This window comes from Gymnodraco acuticeps, unplaced genomic scaffold, assembly GCF_902827175.1.
Source record: "Gymnodraco acuticeps unplaced genomic scaffold, fGymAcu1.1, whole genome shotgun sequence".
NCBI classification, from domain to species: Eukaryota; Metazoa; Chordata; class Actinopteri; order Perciformes; family Bathydraconidae; genus Gymnodraco; species Gymnodraco acuticeps.
In genome coordinates, this window is record NW_022990723.1 from 307,167 (window position 1) to 323,719 (window position 16,553).

Below are 16,553 nucleotides of genomic sequence, written 5' to 3' on the forward strand. Positions count from 1 at the left end.
CTCAGACACACACTTATAACAGCTCGCTCACAGACTGAGGCCGCTTGTCTTGTCCCATTCAAGACTATCGTTTTGCCGATAAGCGATCAAACGTATCGATGGGATGTTTGTCTGTGGTGGGGCCATTTAAATCATTTTCTCCTCTTCAGAAAGAAGCAGCAGTTGAACCATTACTGACCACAGACCAGGGGCCACAGCAGATCTCTGTGGTTGGCTGTGTCAGGACTAGTTGGATCACAGGCTAGTTGATGATAGCTAGGCCTTGGCTAAGCAACAGGATAGGTCTATTTGACAATATAAGCGTAATGGAGAAATGAGGTACAATAAAATTACACTAATAAGAATAGGGATAAACCACCATGTTCTTTGCCGCTCCATAGTGGGCCAATAAAAGGAAAAGAAACAAAAAGAGAAGAAAAAGAGAAGAAATAAAGTGTTGGATATCTGGTAGTAATAATATTATGTAAAAACACTGCATAATTGCAGGTCAGAAGAAACAGCATGAGTGGAGTTTTTGCACTCATCTGTGCAATTACAAGTAGCATGGGAGATGAAGGCAGCAGGAACAACAGAGTGAGGAAGGGGGGGCGGGGGGCACGAGAGAAAGAAATGCACTGCCTATTGATTATCTTACACACATAAGTACAAGTGACCTGTAATCCACAGAGCACTTATCGACTCCTCTCCCCACCGTATCCAGTAACAGCGGATCAATATGGGCCAAAGACAGTTACGGTACAGCAACGCGCATCGGGCCAAGATAGGCCTGGACTAGATCAGGGCCAGAGCCTGACCCACACTTAAGAGGGCTAAATGTTTCGTGAAAAAAAACACAAAGCAAGCATCACAGAATAAACGCAGAGATTTAAAACAAGGCGAAGCAAGAGACATTGAAGTACAGAGGTGAAAAGAGTATAGAAGGTGAAAAAGTATGCAGAGCGAGAAAAAGCAGAAGCAGAAAAAGAGAGAGGGCAGCTGATTTAATGGTCTAATGAGGCCGTCCTCCAGCCAGTTGTTTTGTGTGAGGCATGCTCTGACCTTTCGCTCCGCTCGGGAGCCCCGCCGCCTCATTTTTCACATTCTTGCAATTACGTTAACGCTTGAAGCGCTCGCTGACTCCCGACTCTGGCCCTTCCATTCTGACAAGAGCCTTCCCTCCCCAACCTCTCCACCTTTTCCCCCTTCTCTCCTCCACTCCACTCCACGCATGAACTCTCCTCCTTTCTCAATACATTTCCACATAAAATGTGTAGTCCACACTCTCAAGTCCACAGAGAAAATGTGAAATGTGTGCTTCACTTCAGTAATGGGGTCTTTAACAGCTTGGCCCCTGTTAAAAGGGGTGACGATGTGGATCAGTTGAGGAAGACAGGATAGATGGGAGCGGGAGGAGACTAAGAAAGAGTGCGTGAGACCCTCAGTGCTTTTTGGTTTTAACTGCCAAGGCAAACATTAACTCCCCTTCTCATCTTCCATCTTTAAAAGGTGTTGGGGGTGAAAAAAAACTCAAATTATGCCAGAAGCATCAGTGTGTTGATTATATGAATGCACTCCATTTTCCCAAAGAATGGTAAAGCAGTCAATTGCAAAAGAGTAAAAGGTTTTAACTTTCCCTTTTCATTTGGCTGCTCTTAGGGGACGTACAGAAGTATAAATATCAGTATCACTCGCATACCTTTTAGTACTGTACATACAGGACTCAGGGTGGTTGCTATGAGCAGAATTCACTTCCACAAATCTTCGGCTTGTATCTCAGCATTGAGCATTGCTCTGAACCTCTGCCAAAAAACAATTTAACAAGTGCACAAATATGTATCGCCCCTCTTGTGGAATAATTTATTGTCAAGCAGTAAACCAAGGTGAAGCATGCTCATAGCTGTGAGTAAAGATTGCCAGTTAAAGTTCTGACACATATGAAAAAGGTTTGGTTCAGTACTAAGATCTGTAACCTCTCCCCAACCCCCGCTCTTAACATACTTTTTTTTGGGTGCTTTTTCTCAGAATTTCCCTCCTAAAAAAGAAAATATTAATTATCACCCTCAGGGCAAATTCTGCACTCTCACTTACTGACTCTTAGAGAGTGACTCCCTATGTTCTAGCTAGATAAACACATTTCAGCGTTTACGGGAGATGGTTCAGAAGGTAACACACAATAACTTAATTGGCTCTGCTCGCACTTCATTTTGATTAACAGTCCTTTGGAGCTCCTCCAAGCTAGTTTATCTAGAAACATCAGAGACATCAGTTGCAGGGAGTTAAACTTGACAAATGTGCATGCCTTAAGATAGCAGTCATTTCCAAGCAGGTGTCCGTAATATGTTAAACATACAAAGTGTGATGGAGCGGCATGATGAAATACTCTGCACGTTTGCCCACACCAAACACAGTAGAGTCAAAAGCACTCAGTCATGAATTGTAAATCCCCAACTCTGATTCAGCATGGTAGGTAACGTTTCCCCCCTCTTGCTGTATGTGTATACGTGTGTGTCTGAGTGTGTGTGCGTGCGTGCGGGCCTCAGCTCCAGTCCACACTTGTAATTATTAGCTATGCATGAAGACCAAAATCCACGTTGACATGTTCAGTGGTGAGCAAAGGGGCTTTCTGTATGATTCTACTGTAAATGGGAAAGGCTCAGCAGAAGAGAGGAGAAAGCATTTTGTACATTTTCTCAGCAATTGAACAATCCCCACGCTCTGCGGATAGACGGACTCCCCAGGGAGACTGAGAGAGGCTGAGATGGAGAGAAAGGGAGGAAGAGAGGGATAGCTTGAGTGTTCGGCTCCAAGGGAGCATGCTGCGCTTGATGGTATTGTGGTACATGTGTGTGTATGCATGGGGAGTGTGGTGAGCTCCCCTGGCCCTGACCAGGGGCCCCACTCAGCAAGGTCTTTGTGGTTGAGCTCACCAGAGGGGGGTCATTCCTGGTGGGGACACGACTCCCGGGTCAGCCCAGAGAGCGCCAACATGAACAAGGCCTGTTGAATCTGGCGTTTTACAGACCTTTGGCTTTTCTTACAGCAACACTAAGGGCTAAAGAAGACCCAAACTTAGTGAGGAACATTTATAAAGGAAATGCAATCACATCAGAAAGATCAGCAGAGTCTGTGCTAAACACACGATGGAAGCCTTGATGCATTTTAGTAGCCTATACTCCATCTCTGGAGTGATCAGTGAGGTGTGTCTGTGTATAGAAAGTATATAGTGTGAGTGTGTGGGTGAGTTTCTGTGCATGTGCGTGTGTTAGCTGGTTCCCTCTAAGTGCCTGTTAGAGTTTAATTTAGTGTAGTAATTAAAGCTGAACACTGGCCCATAAACAACAGATAAACAATAAAGCAGACCCAAGCCCTGCTGTTTCATGGCTCTCACTCCCAGCTGTTGGAGCACTGATAATTGTTACACAGTGCCCCCACCTCGCCACAAAACAATGCTGAAGCAACAAGGGTGTGTATGCATTGTAAATGTGTGCATGGGTATATTTTAGTGTGTGATGGCAGAGGCCGAACAAAAAAAGGCCAGAAAAACACATAAACACACAGGATATGTCCACTTCCCCTCTCACACATGCCCTCAGCAGAATGTAAGTGGAGCAGTTTGCCACCATAGCCCTTTACAAAACCAGCTCAATGTCAACAGCAATCTCATAAACATTACAACAAGTGCAGCCAACTATTCAAACTATAACTTGCTATATCTCTGCCAGTGTCAGCAAGTAAACTGCATTTCAACAGAAAACAAGCTCAAAATATACCTGCCTAATGAGGTTAACAGGCTACCTCATGCAATTTTAGCCTTGTCACTACATGTCAGCTCCATGTTAGTCAGGTGTCTGTTGTGAAAACAGTGCAGTGTGTCTGTCTGATGGTTTGTTGGGAAGGGGCAGGGCCATTGTTGAAAGCTGAGAAGTGTTGCAGTGGAGGGGGAGAAAACACGGTACGGAGGGGATACTTTCATGATCCCATTAGCATAAGAGAGGCTAAATTATTCATGTGGAGTGCTTAATCTATGGGGAAAAGTATAGTTAATGCACATAGTTTTAAAATGGATCTCTCCCTGCTTCTGCTCTAACACCAGATTCTTGCTGGATTCAGCATTCACGGGCATTTACGGGAATGGCTGTCGCTCTCCTGTGCACCACACACACACACACACACACACACACACACACACACACACACACACACACACACACACACACACACACACACACACACACACACACACACACACACACACACACACACACACACACACACACACACACACACACACACACACACACACACACACACACACACACACACACACACACATATATACATAGTGTGTGTGGGCATATGTGCACTCTTACTTAAGCGCTGCTGCACTTCAAGCTGTTTCAAGGGGCTCTGCTCTCAGGCTCATCCCCTCTCTCCCTCTCTCCATAAGTCCCTTTCTCATATTCTCTCTCCCTCTCCTTCCATTTATTCCTCCACCTCTCTTTCTCCCACCCTCTCCCCCACACTCCTCTCCTCTCTCACCCATCTCTGTCTCGCGCTCGGTACCGCAGACTACCTGGCCCCTGTCCAAAATGTGATGAAAGAGAATGATCAGCTCCCTCAGCCCTCTCCTTCCTTCCGCTCTCTCCTCCTTTTTTTAATGTCTCTCTGTGTTTCTCCTGACCCTGTGTTACGTTCTTAGAGTCTATAGATGATGAGAGAGAAAAAACACATGCAAACAAGGAAAGCAAAGGAACTGCAAAAGGATGCGGGCTGCCAGTAGAGTCGGCTCCACTTCCAGTAACATACTTCTGAACCCACAACATCACCACTACTCCATCCACACTGCAGCTCATGCTTTCCCGCTTTTCCTCTTATCGCTTCCACTCCTCTCTTCCTCCCTCTCCACTCTCCCTCAGTTCTGGCTGGGGCCTGGTCCCTCTGGTCCATAATCACGAACAAGCCCCCAGTGCGACCCGGCCCAACCCAGCCTGGCCTAGCTTGGCCGTGAACTGGGTCCTACACAGCAGGAAAGGCACATTAACTGGGTCAGCCTAATGTGCAAACTAATGTTTGGAGAACATAGGGAAAGAATTACCCAGATTATTCTGACAGCAGCTGAGGGGAATGTCTGTTTTGCACCATTAAGGGAAAGCTTGGGGGGGACACTTTTTCTCTTTTCTTCTCTTTCTATGGGAAGTAGATGAAGATTGGTTTATCTGTGAGTGAGTTGAGAATAATTAAAAAGCAGAAAAGAGAAGGTGTTTCAGGGAAGTATTCTTGACAGTGAAAAAGAGGGAGTGACTTTTTCTCTCTTTTATGCAAAGGCTTGGGCCAAAAACAAAGCTGAGTGCAGTGCTGTTGTGTCAGTTCATCGGGTTTACACACCCATGTTCCTTTGCTGATTACTCCAGTGCATGTGTTGATGATGAGGAGTGCACAAGGGTCTGATGTAATACGTCTAAAAGGGATTTGAGCGTGTGCCCCAAAGGGCATTTCCTCGTCCATTAATGCTGCTGCCGCTGTGTTTTCACTAGGATGACAGTGCTTCAGTTCTTTAAAGGGAGAGTGTTTTCCCAGGAAATGTTCTGTCTTGTTTCAGCAGGCTTGCCTGAAGGGGGTCAGCCAAGAAGTCACCTTAAGAGGTGATAATCCAATTGCTCATGTCCTCACCAGATTTGTTTTCCGCTTGTCTGGCAGTGTGTTTGTGTCTGTATGTGTGTTTACAGAGAGTTTAAGCATGCGTGTGTAAATGTAATAGGCGTAGAATGGGAAGCAGAGGCAGCAAGATGCCATTGGTTTTCTTCTGTGTCCAACCCCGGGCCCCATTCTAGATCACAGAGAGGTTATGGAGGCCAAGTCTGTCAAAGGCACACCTGCAGGGAAAGTCCAAAAACCCTGACTGCCAGCTTACAGGCCCGTTTAAGGTGTGCTTATTTGGAGTTTAACCCTGACTTCAAATGTCCTTTCCCTCTCTCCCCCTTTGTGTTTGACCAATGGGCCTTGTGCTCTTTTACTTTCTTTCCTTTCTTCTGCCTCCCTTGGCTCTTTAATCTCCTCCACCACCCCCACCCTCCCAATTCTCCTCCCCCTAATATCCGAACCCCACATCACAGAAAAGGTCCCTCCCAGAGACAGCAAGCGGTTGAGTAGAGTGGCTTAGCAAGGCCAGCTATAGCTTGTTCACTTGCTGTGTGGTTTTCCCTTGTGTAAACCAGGGTTTACACACTGAAGCATGTTTGGAACATAGCAGAGCAGCTATACCCTACAGGTAGTGCTTTAACCATGCTGCCGCCATCCAAGAGAGTGGGAGGATCATAAAGGAAGTGTGTTACAATCCCGAGTTCTTCCTCTCTGCTGCTGATTTTCACGCACACATCTTTCACGTTTATGCAAAGCTTTTGAGGGCATTATGCAAGATAAGCTCATTTTCTCGTCTGATTCCCACTCTAGTACATGCTTTAATGACTCTTAAAGCCAAGGGCTGCTTTTTTAGGCATAATAGAAGTCCCGCAGTCTCTCAGTTTCAACGTAGCCAGAGTGCTTTTTCCACACCTGATCACTTTTGTTCACCCATTTTATGGCTATTGGGGAGCAGGCGGAGGTGAGCGATTTGACAGTGGTTGGTGCCATGAGCCCTAATGTTTATTGGAAGCAAGCGTCTAATAATTTTTGATTACCCCAGAGGAGGTATTAGCCATGTTAGTCAGCAAGGATAATTTCTTATTTACATGCCCCAAGCAGTGAACACTCCGAAGGAACACTGGGGCTAAATGCGCAACAAAACGAATCACACATGCCAAACGAGAAGCTCCATCCTGGCTGGCTGCAGGGCTGAAGCTGAGAAAACCTTCATTATGCATTTAACATAATTCATTTAGAGGGTTATCAATTTGCAGAATACAGAGAGGATGTTTGGAGGGGGAAGCAAAAACACCATATCAAAACGAAGGAAGAGAAAAAGGAACAAGGAAAAGCGAGATGAAAAGGAGAAAGATATTCAGGGATAGCTCACTGCCTGGATTTTTAAAATGTTGTTCCAATTACACACATTCTGAGGCAGAACTTCCATGTTAAATGCTGCAATCTCCTCTCTTTTACCAGTGTCCCGCTCCACCCCCTAGCTGATTTATTTTTAATGAAAGCCATTTGGCAAAGGAGTTCTCTTCTATACATTTTCTGTTGAGATTGAGGGCTTCGCAGTTGTAGTTCAAATATGTCTTTTCTGTTCATTTAGGGTCACTCTTGTTTGGCCTCTGTCCTGCTTACTTAGGGGCTTCTTATATCTGTCTCTCAGTGTGAATTTCAGGACAGTTACTACATGTTTTCATTTTTCTCCCATGGCAACACACACCACACACACCACACCACACACACACACACACACACACACATACACACACACACACACACACAAACACACACACACACACACACACACACACACACACACACACACACACACACACACACACACACACACACACACACACACACACACACAACACACACACACACACACACACACACACACACACACACACACACACACACAAAGACCTTTAAAAGCATCTTTCCCTCTGCCATCAGGCAAGGATGACTAAGGCCTCATTAGAACAATTGCAGGAAACTTAGGGAGACGGGGACTGTTTAAAAGAATGAACGCAGCCAGAAAACACCACTATCTTGTGATAACCAGTTCTTTCTCTCTTTATCTAAACACAAAAACCTCCACCTTGGAAAAATTACCCTAGCTTCATTCAAAAATAAAACAATGAAATCAGAGAGGTAGGAAAAAGAGAGACAAAAAAAGAAATACATTTAACATTTTCCAAAGTAAGGAGGGGGGCTGCATTGTTTTGAACAAATGCTTACTCCCAGGGATGCAGTCCTTAGACAACTGAGTGTCTGCAGGAGACATCTGTGAAGCCTGACCTTGTGACCCCGGAAAGAATGCTCTTAAGGTGGGGGGAAAACTGCCTTTACCACTGCACCATGGCCTACAGGAGAGCCCAGCAGCAGCACAACAAACACAACTGAAAAAATAACAACACAACAGACCAACAGTCGATGGAAAAAATGAGAGTGAGACAAGCAGAATAAAGAGAAAGAGATACTGTAAATACAGAAAGAGAGGGAGAGAAGAAAAAAAAAACATTAGAGATAGAGAAAAAGGAGGTAGATAACATGCAAAGAAAACACAGATCTGATCTGGATTGTGCCTCACAGGCCTGGCCGTCTCTTACTCCTTCGCACCCCCCACAAACCCCCCTTCACCCCCCATGAGATCATTTTCATCCTTTATGAGTCAAAAGGAAGCCCGGTTGAAAATGAAAGGTTATACAAGCCAGAGCCCGAGCCCTCGGAGTGAGAGAGGAGAAGATCCCTGCTGCAAGGGCCCTGCTGCTATTCAAAGCACCTGCCATTGTGTGGGCGCCCATCCAGGCCTATTGTTGTGCAGAAATTAGTCGTGCTCCCTTTGGCTCCAGAGGCATGCGGCAGACCCCCTTGTTGTTTTGGGTTCAGATATGTGGTCGGATAGATGCGTGGCCCTGGCTACCATCACCACTGGCTGTGCCCCTTTGCCCTTTCTACCAAAGCAAAGTATCATTCTGTTTCTTTTTTCTCATCCTCCCTCTGTTGTTCGCTTCTCAAGAACACTTTCAGGCCAGCAGTCTTATAGTCTTTCTTTTGTACTCCTACTCTCCTTTCTCCTTTGGTGTATGCTTATTGTTCTTTGGAGCACCCTCATTATACCCATGGTTATATTTTAAGGGCCTCTCTCTTTGATTCTGGTCTCGTTGGGAGTGAGTGGTGGGCTGGTGGGAGCTGTAGGGCTGGACCAGCACTCCGGAGAGTGGGCTTGGGGGTATCGTTGGGGTTGGGCACTGCTGCAGAAGCTCTGGTGCTACGGCTAGCGCAGGGGGTGGATGTGAGGGGGGAAATTGAAAAGTCAATAACGAAGGCCTTTCCAAAAAAAAGGAAAAAGAGACTGAAACAAAAGGAGATGGAGAGCTTCAAAAAGCTGAGAGCTATAGAGCACTGCTAATTAATAGCATCAGAGGAACAGCTTTTTTTTTCTTCCTTCTGGAACTTTAATGCTTCTTATTAACTTGCAAGCCAAGAAGATAAGGAGCCTGCATTGTGAGTCGGGTCCATCTCACTGCAGGACGCCTACAGTGGCCATAGTGTATAAAAAAACCAAATACATCTTTGGTAAATTAATATAAAATAACTGTACATTATTGTTCGCGGACATTTATTTGCTTGCATTTGTTACATTTGACTATTATTTAAAATGATATTGCTGTGTAAAACCAAAAGCTGAGGTCCAGGAATGCAAAGAATAAGAATTATGAACAGTCGGCAAGGCAGAGTTGCAGTAATGTGAACCAAGGCTTTTCAATTTGTATTTTTCACAGCAGTAATAGGCTCCACTTTTTCTGCCATAGCAATTTCCACTGCCAACAGCTGTCAAGCCCCTAAAATCAAAATTAGTGCCATGGAATTGGGCCTTAATGAAATGACCTGCTGGATTTACCTTAAGGAGCAGGGCGGACAGTCAATACTTGCCTCGTCAAAACACTCTCTCTGCATGCTGCGGCCCCATTAACGAAAGGAAATAGTCTCGAGTAAATGTATTAAGCACTACTTCCCCCTTCTAATTATATTTTTCCTTTCTCCTTTCATAATTCATTCACTCTTTCATTAGTTCTTAATATTGGAAAACGTTTTTAACTGGCTCTTCCGTCCTCACAGGGTCACCAATTATTTGTCACTATGTATTACAGGAATGACAGAGGAGTCCATGTTATGTGTTGGGGATAATTGTAGTGTCCCAGCACAGTTAGGATGTGGAAATATATTTCCTCATGAGTTTCACTGCAGAAATACAATATTATCTTCATAATACTGTACAGAATAATCCAGTATTAACACCATGGAAAATGTAGCTGTGGGCTCCCCTCTGCCTTTGCTTCCTATAGAACAAGGCAAATGTGTGCCGAGGCCCAGTGGAGGACACTGGGCCCTAGTTATTGACTTGTAAAGGAGCCAGTAGGTGAGGGGTCTTGACAAGACATGAGCGTCTGACTCTCTTGTAAAGCTGTATCTGATTTTTCTGCTAGTTGGCTCCCTGGAGAAACCCACACTACCCTCTGTTGATCAGACTCACTCACAGCTGTATTGAAAAACGCGTTGTTTTGTGAAAGGAGACGCACTCGCAGTGTATGCGATGATTCCCTGTTAGGGTGAGAATGAGAGCGAGGGAGGGAGGAAGCAGAGGAATCAGCTGCTAGGTGAAAGAGCTGTATCCAAGAGAACATGTAGTGTTTCAGTCAGTATGCCAGAAAAAAAAATCCCCTTAAGATTAATGTTTTTGTGAGTTGTGTTAAAAGGGCCTCTGCATTTGTGTAGGTGTGATAGTATGAACATAACAGAGAATTGTATTAGCAAGAGGCCAGACAAAGCAAGTATTAGCTGAGCCAGATACTCACTCCTCACAGATCTGACTAATTTATGAGGGTAAACTGCGCCGACAGAGAGAGAGAGATGCAGGTGGAGGAAGGAAGTTTTCATTGACTCTCCAGAGCAGGCCGAGCCAAAGCCCCGCAGGGATCTCACTCAGTTTGAACTTTATCAGGGGCTACGCTTAATCAATACACTATCGGAAAAAGAATTAATTACTAAAGCAGAATAAAACAGCTGCATTTTAAACCAGGGATTCATCAATTCTGTAATCTCTTGGTTACAGCTCAGGTGTCAGGAGGATCATTTCAGCTCCATGTAATGAGGAACTGTGGGAGTTTACCCCAACCCTCCATCCCCCTCCTCTATGTTTCTGACCCCCTCCCTTCCAACCAACACCCATCCACCTCCTCATTAAGATATATTCCTTCCCTTCTTTTTCTCTTTTTCTACCTTCTCAGCTGTTTGTCATCTCCCTAATATCCTCTCTTTCTTTCTTTTTGTACACATCTCCCTCTTCCTTTGCCCCATCCTTAATAGATGAACTGTATTCTACTCTCTCATCCCCCCCATCCCACTACATTCCCTTCCCACCAAATTCCTGTCTTTGCGGGGATGGGACGAAGGGGTATTAAACTTGAAATCTCTGGTGCGAACGCTGACTGGAACGGGACATTCCCGCTGCTGCAGCCATCGAGCCGGACATTCCTCCGCTCAGGCTGGGACACCGCTGGTATTGGGCAAAAAGGGGGGCGTAGGGGATGAGGGAGGTTAGTGTAAAGAGTAAAAAAAACAACACATTGTGCGCAAATAGGAAAAATGTATTGAAATCATAGAGTGTGACGATCAAAGAAGAAGATTGGCTGAAAGGAAATGAATTGCGCACACTGAACACGTTTAGATACTGCAGGAACTCCAAAGGAAGTTTCTCTAGTGTCACAATAACCTTGGTCGTGCTGTTGCCCCTACTGCTGATATCCACCCCTCACAGTCCTTGACCTCAGCCCAAAGCCTGCAAATGGACTGTCCTTGACTCCCCCACTACGGGGGATTTCAAGGCAGGTTGAGAAGGGGTTATGGGTGATGAATTGGGTTTTTAGTGAGCTCATTAGGAAGCCAAACAGAGTTTAGACTGGCGGAGCGGGGCAGCAGCGCAGTAATCAGTTCTGCTCGCTTTGTTCCCTGCCTCCAGGACATTTGTGTGGAAAAAAAGAAAGCAAGTAGAAGAAAAAAACTTCATGGCATTTGCCTGATGAGAGGGCTGCTGAGCAGAGGCTGCAATCTGATGGTTGACTTGTTGATTTATAAACCTTTAAATCCATTTACTCTGCCAACCCCTCAGCTCTCTGCTGAAATATACTTTGATGCCACTGTCCATCAGGTGTGGCAAAGATGTCTGCAATGTTTTGGTTTGAATTGTAATTGAGGGTAGAGCATCCCCGCTGATGCTGTTGTCATACATTGCCTCAAACACTGTAAGCTGTTCTGAATCACAAAACCACATTCAGTTAAGACTGGCAAACAACACATGGCTGCTTGCAATAGCGAGGATTCTAAAGCAATTTTCACTATTAGACAGATTCATGCATTTTCGTGCTTTCCATTTCTTTTGGTCTGTCTCATCTCTTTATTCCCTGCTTTCACAACATTATTGTTCCAAAGTAGAGCAACTTAGTCATTTTAACAAAGGAAAAGTGTGGAAGCAGCTTGTTTTACTAATGATCATTCTTGTTTCAATTCAACATCGCCCCGCTTGCTTTTGGGAAATACCTATTCTTTGATATTTAATGCAGCATCAAACCTGAGAATGTAGGCATGCTTCTCTGTGGACTCCCAGTCCTGTTTTTCTCTCATAACAATTGTAAATTATGGAGGGAGTAGCGTACATTGTAAGCTCTAAGATCAAGAATAGCTCCATTGTACCTTTAAGTAAGGGGGAAAAAGAAGGATGAAGTCTACCTGGACAGAAACAAGGTTTGGACAGGTGCATTGGCAGGTTGGTTCATTTGTTTATCACGAAACAAGAGAAGAACTGCGATTACCTGTGAGACCAATTAGCCCCATTCGATTTGGAGTTTAAGGGGAGCACAGCAGTAGTGTTGGAGTGCAGGGGGAAGTGGGGTGGAGTTGTCAGTGAGGCAGAGAGTGTGAAATGTCTGGTGGAGACCCAAAGCCCTTCATTAGCCACTGATCCCTGTCTGCTGAGTGAGGAGCAGTCATGGGCATCACAACTCCCTTTTAGTTCCCCCAAAAAGAGCGGGGTGGAGGGTAGCTCCCCCATCCCCTGCAATTTAGCCCTTTGCCATTCATGCAAATTGGGTCCTGACATCTGCAACAGCCTGCCTCCTTTCTTTTATACATCTTTATTCCATCTCTATTCTTTGGGTCTTTTACCCTCCTCAAATAAAGCCCCCTTAGGATGGCAAAGTCTTGTCTCAGCTGACATCATTTTATTTGTGTAAAAGTAGCACTTTTCTGTGCATTCAGATACACATGTATATCCATGGAATAGAAAACCAACCTCAAATTATTATGATGTCATGAGGAATGAGTTGTTTTAGGTCAGGTTAATCAAACTAATAATGTGTTCAGTGTACAGCATTGGATGGTGTGCATACCTTTTTTCACACAGTGAAACATTTTAAGGGTTAGGCAGATCATCTTATGAAAAGATCAAGAGAGTTGTAGTCAGTGACTCTGGAGAAAAGGCAGTAACCAGGCAGCCTGCCTCCCCCCCATCACCCTTCCTCCCTCACCCTTCTGGACAAACGAGTCTTCTTTGGCTCCAGGGGAGAGGCTGTAAGGGGAGGGTGGCTTTGCTCCAGCCCTATTTTGGATTAAAAGGTAAAATAGCCTGACTGGCTGTTAAAAACAAATTTTAGCTACAACCCTCCACCCTCACCCCTCCCCTCTCATTCTCTCCGTTGCCTCCACTTCAACCTCGCCCTCTATGGTAGGGATGTGCACAGTGGGGTCAAAGCTGTGCCTGTGAGAGGAGAGAGGCCTTGTATCGGTGGAGAGGCGATAGTTATCTCCAGCATTCCAGGGATGACAGAGAGATATCTGCCTGATGGCAGGGTTAGGGGGCTTAGAGAAGGGGCGGAGAAGGGAGGGAGGTACAGGAGTTGTTGAGCAACTAGTGCTCCCCCCCCCCACCTCCTCCCTCCTTCCTTTCCTCCCTGCCTTTCTTACTGCCTGACTGCCTCGCTTCCCCACACATAGAAAAAAGCCATCTAATTAGAAGCTCTTATTCCACTTCATTTAAGGGAACACTTAATGATGTGTTTTTGGGGGAGACAACTACGCATTACTTCTCATGCAAAAGGAACCACTCAGTCGTTGCACTCAGGATGCAGATACAGCTGTGTTTGAGATGGAGCCTCGTCCTCATTTCTCCCTGGTGTCATGGCTATTGAAGAATTGAGCAAAATGTCCTCTCTGCTTCACCTTTAGCCAGGGTCCTGGTGGTATCAGGGGGGTGGTAAGGAGGAGGCGGGTTGTGACATCTGAGTTTGGCAGGGGGACTTGCTGAAGGAGAGAGTTTGTTGTAATTGCTCTGACAGGTTTTAGGGCTGTTAATGACTCCGGCCTGAGCGCTACCAATTTGTCAGCATGCTTGCTGTTTACTAAGCTGTTGTTTTATGGTCCAGTGCAAGGGGCTGCTGCTTGTTTAAGCACAGATCAGGAAATAATCAGCGTAAAACACTAGCTGCAGTGGTGCAGCCCCACTAAAAGAGTTCCGTTTAGAGCCCTCATCTACTGTATGGATCTGAATGAGCGCAGTAAACCATATGGTGTGTGGTCACACCGATGTGTTACTTACTGTTAGAAATTGGACGCTCAAGTGTGTGTTTTATCATTAAAGGGATTATGTTCTACTCGTTAGCACTCGTCTGTTTTGCATGTTACGTGAGTGAGGAGTATATTGCTAGCATGCGGTTATAGCCAGAAGACCTGTAATCCCCCGTCAGCACAGAGGGCTGGCCATTCCGCTGGTGTGAATAGAGCCTCTACGTGTTTGTGTATGTGTGTATGTGAGAGAGATTGTGTGTGTGCGTCAAGAGCATGTGGTCCCAGAGCCGGCAAAGACCCCTTCGTAAATCCAGAGTAAATAAAAGAGGTAACCAGACGGACAAAAGAGGAGCCCCCACTGCTTCTCTCATTCGCTGCCATTTGGGGGACTGAATGTGCTAAACGCCGCTTATGTTGGCTGAAAAGTTGAGGAGAAAAAGAGGGAAAAGGGAGGCTCTAAATCCCCTTCTTCTTTTCTCTTCATTCTCTGAGGCCAAGCCTGCAGGGCTAGAGGTGGTGTAAGAGGAGGGTGTAGGAGGGAGGGTTGGAGGGTCACAGTGGTGCTAAGGTAGAGAAGGCCAAAGGAGCCTCTTAGCTTCTGTTCTCCTTCCACTCCTCTTTCCTTCTTACTACCCTCATGAGTTGGTCTCTCCTCTTCATTTGGGTGAGCTCGGGTGAACATGCCTGACTAGTTTGGGCTGACAGGGGTTGTGGGGGGTCTGTTGTAATTAGTCGCTTTAACCACAGCTTCCATAAGCCACTGCTTCTACACTCTTGCTTCATTACCCTGAAACAAATGCCGGAGCCTCCCAGTGCAAAATCGCTGCACAGCCTTTAAAATAATACACACACAACATCTAAAGCTTGTCTAGAGGCTTTTCAGTAGATGTTCTTATTGTACAGGGACCAACACATCTGGGGTGTTATTTGATAACTAACCATGACTGGGTTTGAATGTTCTCCAACTATTGACAAGTCATTATTCATTCATGCATGAATTTATCGGAATGGTAGAGCAGCAAAGGGAGGGCGTTCTGATAGACCCGCAATATGCTTTACTCACGGCCATATCCATAACGCTTCCAGGCCTGACTGACCTCAGTGGCTCCCCGAGGGGCAGGGTGGCTTGTAGACGTGAAGCATGATCTCTAGAGTCATTAGGACTCCCCCAAATGACCTCTTACTTTCCGCAGACACACTGTGCTAAAGCAAGGCATCCTGAAGCGACCCTGAATGTGCCAACATTAGATAAGCAGAGTTGCAGTGTGTTTACAGTCCTTTCCCAACCCGTTAATGAGCTCAGCCCTGAGACCAATTTACTCACAGGGCGATATATCTGAATGCATTTTTAATAACCACCCACTGGTGATGAGAGAGGGAATGTATGTGAGTGTAATGCGCTCTTGGACTTGGTGCTTGTTTGTTTTCGAGTGTTTTCATTCACTCTTGCCCTCATTGCGTCCGGTCATTGTCTTCCATCTTGCCTGATTACACCTTCTCGATTTCCGTGCGAATAAAAATAGGCACAAACTTTCATTGCAAGCACTTTAGGTCAACATTTTTGATAGAGTGGGTAAGGGAGAAGGAGAGAGGAGGAAAGACTGAGGGAAGACAGACAGAGACTGGGGAAAGAGTGGGAGAGAAGGGGGGGGCTTTCTTTTTTCCGTCTCCAAGGGCGCTGCTTTTCCAAAAGTGCCTGGGGCTACACTCCAGCACCTCGGCTCCCCTAGGCCTTTCGGCTGCCTCCTAATAGCCAACCCCCATCTGTGTCACATGGCCAGATGATGGGACGCTTCCCCCTGCTTGCTCTGCCCTGCACTTTTTTTTTTCTTTCCCCATTTTTTTTCAGAGTGCACATCCACACAGGTTAGAATGGCAGAGTTGCCAGGGAACAGTCAGAAGCCATTAGCGTTTGGGACAATTTGCCCTGCAGCGTTCCTTCTCTCGTTCATAAGAAAGGAGTGGGGGTGGATGCAAAGCACCAGCTCTCCTTTAGATGTAATGAGGTTGTGCAAGTTGGGTCTTCTTTATTCTTTTTCTACTCCTTCTTTCCTTCACTTTCCTTCTTCATGTTCCTCTTCTGTCCTTCTTTTTTTCTTTTCACCTTCTGTCCACATTTGATCTTCCTATATTTTGAATACACACATTTCTGCATGTATATTTTTGTTCAAAGACCCTATCAATACTGAGTACAACGTTTGTGCTTGAACGCCACATGTCTGATCTGCGCACACTTGACAGTATCCATGTGCATGTGAGAGAAAGACAGAGGGAGAGAGTAGCTGAAAGCCTTGGAGTCCGGTTTCACCCTTGCGGGC

At 45.6% G+C, this 16,553-nt stretch overlaps 1 protein-coding gene across 1 annotated transcript in view; it reads left to right on the top strand.

The window, feature by feature from the left end:
* meis2a (Meis homeobox 2a) overlaps nt 1-16,553 on the top strand; it is a 53,267-nt gene that overhangs the window by 13,878 nt on the left and 22,836 nt on the right. The gene's annotated exons all lie outside the window — the stretch shown is intronic.